Source organism: Anser cygnoides, chromosome Z, assembly GCF_040182565.1.
Source record: "Anser cygnoides isolate HZ-2024a breed goose chromosome Z, Taihu_goose_T2T_genome, whole genome shotgun sequence".
Lineage (NCBI taxonomy): Eukaryota > Metazoa > Chordata > Aves > Anseriformes > Anatidae > Anser > Anser cygnoides.
The window spans coordinates 13703038-13711028 of record NC_089912.1 but is presented as its reverse complement, the minus strand read 5'-3'; positions in this window follow the sequence as shown (position 1 = coordinate 13711028).

Below are 7991 nucleotides of genomic sequence, written 5' to 3'. Positions count from 1 at the left end.
GTTTCTTTTGCTCCATAGATTTTCTTCCTACTCTCTATTTTTACATCTTATTCAAAGACTAATATCCATCTTTCATTTTTTTTTTGGTCAGAAGAAAATTTATCCTATTTTCATTCTTTAAAAAAAAAAAAAAAAGTTATTCACTGCTTGATGTTCCCAGATTAAAAAGCCCAAATGCCAACTAGATAGAACCTGCTTACATTATGTTGAAATTACAGGATTTCCACAAATTAAATACTTATGTTCAAACTGCAAAATTACTTTTTTTTTTTTTTTTTCTGTCTGAGACTTTCTTTGTCTCTGCCATTGGATCCTCTCATAACTTCTCTCAGTAGACTGAAGAGTCCTCTGTATCAGGTTTGTGCTTCCACAGTGGTACTTAAGGACTGTGACCAATGCATCCACTGGACTCCTTGACTTATGAACATTGGATCATCATACATCAGGCCAGGAGGGACCTCAGGAGGTCTCCAGTTCGACCCTTGCCCAGGGCATCTCATCCATGGCTGGAGACCCTCCAAGCAGGGAGATGACACCACCTCCCTGTGTCCTACTCCCCACATGGAGAAAAAGCTTTCCCTTCTCTCCAGCCTCTCTGGCCCTGCTCACTCGCTGCACAAGGTCCGCGGCTTTCTCTCCAGGGCTGTTCCCAGCCCCACCGGCATCGCTGCTGGGGCTCTGCCTGCCCTGGGCAGGTCTGTGCATTGATCCTGCCTGAATTGCATGGGGGTCTCTTTGACCCCTTCCTCCTGTCAGACATGGTCCTTCTGTCTGGGACATCAGGACATCTTTCTCCATTCCTTTATAATTTTTAGGTTTTACTACTCAGGCATGTGCTGCAGCAGCATCCCACATTCTGAATTACAGTTATTTTGGATGTGGGATTCCCAGCACTTTTAATTAGTGCTTTGAATTTACTTTTGGGTGCACTGAGATACAAAGGTTTTTACTTCTGCTTTGCCTGTGTATCAACTTGATTTATGACAAAAATCTTCCTTTTTTTTCTCATTTCAGCCTCTTCTTTTAGAATGAACAAGAATCTTAATGAACTGCCTTTTGGAGCAGGTTACTGAGATGAGCAACTGACGCACACAGATTTGGAAATTGATCCACAAGTCTGGTTGGGCATGTGATGCTGAATATTAGAGAGACTAGTTTTTTCAGCTGCTACTCTGGGTTATGTCTAAGGTCCCAATCCTACTCTTTATTTTCCCAACAAAATGGACATCAGATATCCTTTCTGTGATCTCTTGCTCTGCTCTCAGACTAGCGTTTGGTAGTGATAGACGTAACTCTTTTGCATCTATGGGAGAAAAATGGTTCTCTCTTTTGGGCTAACTGACAATCTATAAAGCTTCTCAGTCCAGCGCATTGATTTTGATCCTATAGACTTGCCTCCAAGGCTAGAACAGTTACAGGAAATACTAATGAGGTTTTCTCAAGGACAGAGTTCATGCATCTTCACAGGGTGGATGTCTCCACCCTCAAGTTCAAATTAGTTTTTCTTTTTTACTTTTCCTGCACTTCTTTATCCAGACTCCTTGCTCCCATCTCTTCAGTTTTAGGTTATGTGTTCATCTCTCTGTGAAGGCTTCTGCTAGCAGTGTTTTCTTCTCTTGTTCTGCCCAGTGTACCTTTCCAGATAAATAGAAGTTTCTCTTTTTTCTTTGGCAGTGCTGACAGTTCTTGGGGTAATCCTGAGGCTCATGTGGAGGAAAACAACTACAAATAACCTACTTACCTGCTACTTTTCCTGACCCTGTCCCTTTCAGACCCTTTCTCTCTTCTTTCTCGGGTTGTGAAGCACAGCCTAGTTTTGATGAGTCCAATCTTTTCCTCAGTTAATGAGAACAGAAAGGATTTGTGTTGTTCACAGCCAACATATACTTTATTGGCAACAACTTGAGGTTGTTAACATGCTTTTTGGTCTGTGGGGAAAAAAGTACTGAACAGGTGCTTTATATATATTACAAAAAGAAAGAGGAAGGTTATATTATTTTATATTATTTTATACAGAGAATTTGTTGACCTGGGTTATTAAATCCAGTGAGGATCATAATGCATTTTCTTGGTGTTTTGACGTAATATTGTCCTTAAAACAAAACTAAGAAAATCCAATATGCAACTACATTTGGAAAAATATGCTTTCACAACTTTTTGGGGCCCATAGCATAATCTGTTATTCCACAGGAGATGAAATATTTCTAAATGATTAGCATATCACTCTTCATTCTGTATGTTTAACAAGTAGATTTGCAAGTTACCTTGTATTTATATATTATTAAATAAAACTAGAAAATTTACCTGAACAATGTTTTGCCTGTTTATGCCATATAATGTTCTGCCTCAATATTTCTTTTTCATTTGACGCGTTTTTGTTATTGAAAATATTTATTTTGCTAACACTGCTAATGAATGTGCTGTTGTCATGTCTGGATAAAATTTGCAGGATCCATCTGCAAAGAATGAGGAGCAGCTCTCTAAATAATTTACTAGACTGCCTAAATTTGTATGCTAGTCACACTGCAGAATTTGACTGAGGGGTGGTTTCTTCTGTCAAGGTTTAGGCCTGCTGTTATTGCAGGGTTGCAAGTTTCTGTAACTCAAAAATGCGGCAAACTTTGCTTGCTGTGAAAGTTTTGCCAGGTATAATAGGGTGTTTACAGGTGAATACAGAGAAATGAAAACACCCTATGATTGTTTCCTGTGTGCTTATATGCACAAGCATGTTCTTATGTGCATAAATAAGAAGCCTCTATTTCTTACTTTTACCAGCAGATGGAGATAACAAAGGCCTTCTTGGGAAAGGAATGACTAGAAAACAATAGAGGAGGCTGGATTGATGAGGTCTCTGGATGGGAATTCTTGAAAGAGGAGTGACAGATAAATTGTGTTAAGTATTGATAAAGCCAGTGATTGTCAACATTTTCTTCAACAAAATTATTCCATGATAAAATACTGTGCATGTGAAGACTAAATAGACTGAGAAAAGACAAAAGAATGAAGTGCCTGAGCTACAGGCTCTTCGGAAAAAAGGATTCTCTGAAGTATTTCTGAATCATTGTCTTTTGATCAAAGCGTGGGTGGACGTTGCGTAATGGGGTAGGGGACAAAACTATTGCTGGAACTTCATGACGATAATTTTCCCCTGTATGCTTAAAAGTGAGTCTTTCTATAACTGTAATAGTGAGGTGAGAGAGAAGAATAGGGTATTACAAACACCTTGGTGGACACTTCAATTTCTCAGATTGTGAGTGGAAAAATTCAGCGTAAGGACAGGAACGAAGTCTGCTCGTATATATTTGATAGGAAGAGATGATCAAGGCACAATGTACTTCTTTAGCAACAGTTTTATACCACACAAATTCACGCCTAACTTTTTAAGAGTTAATGAAAGATCAGAACAGTGCCAAAGCCGTTCTGAGAAGATGAATTTCTTCTTGGGAATAGGGACCTAGGTCCCTATATTCCTCCAGCAGTGCTCCATGTAGCCTGGGTAGCTCCACAAAGCCTGGGTACAGCAGTGGCTGAGGTTCTGCTGTTGTCCTAAAGCATCCCCATGTTTTAAACTGGTCGGTGAGCTAAGGGGGCTTTGAGAGTATAACAGATTTTCCCTTTGTCAGGGTTGCCATTAACCTGGAGCTGCTTGCTGTACAGCCTGACCGAACAGTTGTGTCAGCATATCTGAGAGGCAGCACGAGGGAAGAATGAGAACAGACATTTCGGTCAGGAGCTCCTTCAGCTTTTTCCTTTGAGAAAAAGCCTGTGACACTGTGTCCTAATGTCCGTAAGCACTATTAACGTGGAACATGTACTTGCAGCTGTCTGTGGTGGTTTCACGCTGATGGAAAGCTAAACTCCACACACTGTGCTCTTATTCCCCCTCTTCAGAGGAACAGGGTGGGAGTGTGTGTGTGGGAGAAAATACAATGGGAATGGGCTCAAGGGTTGAGATAAGGACAGGGAGATCACTCAACAATTATCTTAACAGGCTGCAGCTCTGGCCCGGGGCCTGCTCCTGCGGGGGCTCTCCATGGGCCGCAGCCTCCTCCAGGCCACATCCACCTGCTCCACCGGGGGCTCCTCCACGGGCTGCAGCGTGGAGATCTGCTCCGTGTGGGACCCATGGGCTGCAGGGGGACAGCCTGCTCCACCAGGGGCCTCTCCACAGGCCGCAGGGGAACTGCTGCTGTGTGCCTGGAGCACCTCCTGCCCTCCTGCTGCACTGCCCTTGGGGGCTGCAGGGCTGGCTCTCACTCCTCTCTCCCAGCTGCTGTTGCCCAGCACTTCTTTCCCTTCCTTAACTCTGCTCTCCCAGAGGCCCAACCACTGTCACTCATGGCTCAGCTCTGGCCAGCAGTGGGTCCCTTTTGGAGCAGCTGGAGCTGGCTCTGCTCTGACATGGGGCAGCTGCTGGGCTTTGCTCACAGAGACCACCCCTGCAGCCCCCATGCTAACAAATATTTACCATATAAGCCCAGTTTCCAGATGAAAGCTTTTAATAGAGGAACTGTTAGCCCATTTTATTTATTTATTTATTTATTTATTTATTTTATTTTATTTTATTTTATTTATTTTATTTATTTTTTTAATGTATATTTTCTTTAACAGACCAAGTTGCTAAATTATGGCTAATGCTCTTGAAATTATTCCATACTAAGGTGACCTGAGCAATAAAGCCACAAAGTCATGTTTGGTGAAACCGCTGAGGTTTTTGGAAAAATGATAGTCCTGGCCATAGCATTAACAGGCCAAGAGAAGAGGAAAACACAGACAACGAGCAGGCGTTTGCCATCACTGGGGCTCAGGGTCCTGGCAGCCATGGGACCCCCACTGCAGAGTGGCGCTGGTGGGACACGGATGCTTGGAGTGACATGGACCTGGCACTGGCAACGGGACACCAGGCTCAGGCAATTCTCAGCTTGTAGCTGACAAACTTGTGAGCAGCCTGTCTGGGAGCCTGCCTGCTTGGTAAGGGCTTCACATTCTGTGGCTGCTTTTGCAAATGGAGTGGCTTTGCAAGCGCTGTTCGGAGTGATGTTCCGGAAACACCAACAATCAAAACAAAGCTGTATCTTTAGCAGACATATTACAGTAATTAGCATATAAACAAATACAAGAGAAAGACGAGAAAGACAAAACCAGCACAAGCTGTTTTGCTTCCAATGACATTTCTTCAAATCCAGTAATTGCAAACTGGTGCTGGGGCTGTGTCTGACTCTGGATCCCACCACCTGCTCCTGACCCCTACTCACAAGCTGACATCCCATCCCCATCCCCATCCCCAACCCCATGGACTTGCCTACTGCCCTGGATACCCTGAGAGTTATTTTTTAATGAGAGGCCCACCCAGCATTGCTCATGGCTCAGCTCTGGCCAGCAGTGGGTCCCTTTTGGAGCAGCTGGAGCTGGCTCTGCTCTGCCATGGGGCAGCTGCTGGGCTCTGCTCACAGAGGTCACCCCTGCATCCCCCTGCTACTAAGCCCTTGCTGTGTAAAACCAATACAGGTATACATACAGCTAGCGACTGGGAAATCTGATTTGTATCCTGGAAAATCAGTATGATGCTTGTTAGCTTCTCTGTCCAGGTGCTTTTAAAAAGGAGTGCAACTGAGTTCAAGTGTGTGAATCAAGATCTATAAAAATCTCCAAAAAAATGACACTCTAAGATTTTAAAAAATATGTTTTACACATGAGGTTCTTTTCATTTGCTTTTTGTTCTTTTAACTTTGGGCTAACATCTTCAAACTTTTCTCCACAGATGGGAAGGATAAAGGCTTGCTTTTGGAATATGAACACAAAACAAGAATTTCCCTGTGTCAAATGGCTCCAGGCACAGAAGTTGCATGAACATATTTAGTGTCGTTCATGAGAAAATCACATTTATTCCAGCAAACTGGCTGTTCATTCCTTTGATGCCCAGACTTGTGTATCAATATCACTACGCTGAAAATCATATGGGAAGATAAATCAGTGAGTATTTGGGAAAGTGGCATTTAAGGTGGTAGTTTGTCCCTCTAGCTCTTATCCATGCACTGAGGGCTATGTCTATCTTCTTTCTCCTTCTCAACAGCCTTATTTGCTCCTGCTTTCTAAAGGTGAATTTTACAAAGAGAAGGAGTACTTCTGCTACTTCTGCCTCTGGTGGAGCCGGACGGCCTGCGCACTTATTCGTAAAACAGACACCCCTATGAGCTTCACACTGTGTGTAATGGCCCTAGAATAATAGCGTACCATTCTCTCAGTTCAGTTTCAAACCATCTTTATTCTTATTAAACCTTACACTAATCCCTGCGTTTGTTTTGTTGCCCTTATGCTTTCCCTTGCAAGCTTAAACTAACCTTCAATAGCTGTGGCTCTTTCCCCACGCTCAGCTTTTTATTTGCTTGTTTTTCCTCTTGACTTTCTGGGTGTCTGTGCATCTCATCCATAGCTATTATGTTGAGACCCAATTCTCTGTGAACCTTTTTGTTGTTGTTGTTGTTTCCTTTTGCATTCTTCTTTTTCAAAGAAGCTGGAGTCTGCTGTGTTTTAATTATAGGGCCTGGTAGGCTTTTCCCAGCTGCCTTCTGCAGCACCTGCTGTTCCAATTTCCTGAAGAACAGTCTCTGGGTGCAGCAGTGCCACACTGTGTGCAGATGCCACACTCCCATGCTTTCTTATAGCATCCAGCAAACAAGGTGCTGGGCAGGAACTTTTAACTTTTGTCCCTGAACACCTCCAGCTGATGGTCAACAAGGCAGAGGCACTTGCACCACGAACGCAAGGGGCATCTATCCAGCTGGGAGGCCACATGCTCCTTTCAGTAACACAGAACATCTTGAATTTAGCGATTGCTTTGTATTTTTTGTTGGCTATCCTTGGGTGGCAGTCTTGTTCCCCTGTGAGAGAATGGCAGCCATCTGCAAAGCGTGTAAGTGATGATTTTTTCAGGGTGAGTCCTTCCTCACAGGCTGAGGATTGCAGCTTTCATTCTTTCTTTAAACTGTGGACAGATCTGCTGGGCTGCTTTCTGCTGCTGCCTGTTTGGGTTCTTGACATCACTTCTGCCAAAGGGGAGGAATAACATTTGGAGATGACCACATCTGTGGTGCCAGGTCCAGTCCTGTGCTTCCCAGTACAAGAGATATATGGACACACTGGAGAGAGTCCAGAGCAAGGCCGCCAATGTGATCAAGAGACTGGAGCACCTCTCCTATGGTAGAGGCTGGGAGAGCCGGGACTGTTCAGCCTGGACAAGAGGAGGCTAAGGGGAGATCTTGTCAATGTCTGTAAATAACTAAAGGGAGGGTGCAAAGAGGACAGAGCCAGGCTCTTTTCAGTGGTGCACAGTGCCAGTACAAGGGCCAATGGGCACAAACTAGAACACAGGAAGGGCCATTTAAACATAAGAAAACACATTTCTACTATGCGGGTTTTTGAACACAGAAACATGTTCCCAGATAGGCTGTGGAGTCTCCATCCTTGGAGATACTCAGAACCCAACTGCACACTGTCCTGAGCGACGTGCTCTAGTTGAGCAAGGGAGGTGGACTGGCTGATCTCCAGAGATGCATCCAACCTCAAACAGTCTGTGATTTTGTAACATTTCTATGCCTCCTTGCAGATCACGTTCTCAACTTATCACTGCGAAATTTATCACAAGAAATTCTGCTAGCAAGTAAAAGGCGATCCCAGATTATCTTTATTATATCTGCATACTGATCTAAGAGGAAGTCCCTTTGCCCTGCCACCCGGACCTTCTGTAAGTGAATTCTTCATATTTCTCCAGGCAGACCTGAAGCCCTGTACCCAGAGTAAGCACTGTGGTGGGGAGAGCAAGGGTCTGCAGAGCTTTTGCAGAAATGTGTGTGCCCCTTCTGCATCCTTTAGAAAGCTGCTAAAACGCTTGGTTGGTTGGTGATCTTGTATTTTATTCAGTCCCATTATTGATGATGTTCCATGTGGCAATAACTTCACCAAGAGATACTTAATGAACTTAAAAAAAGTTT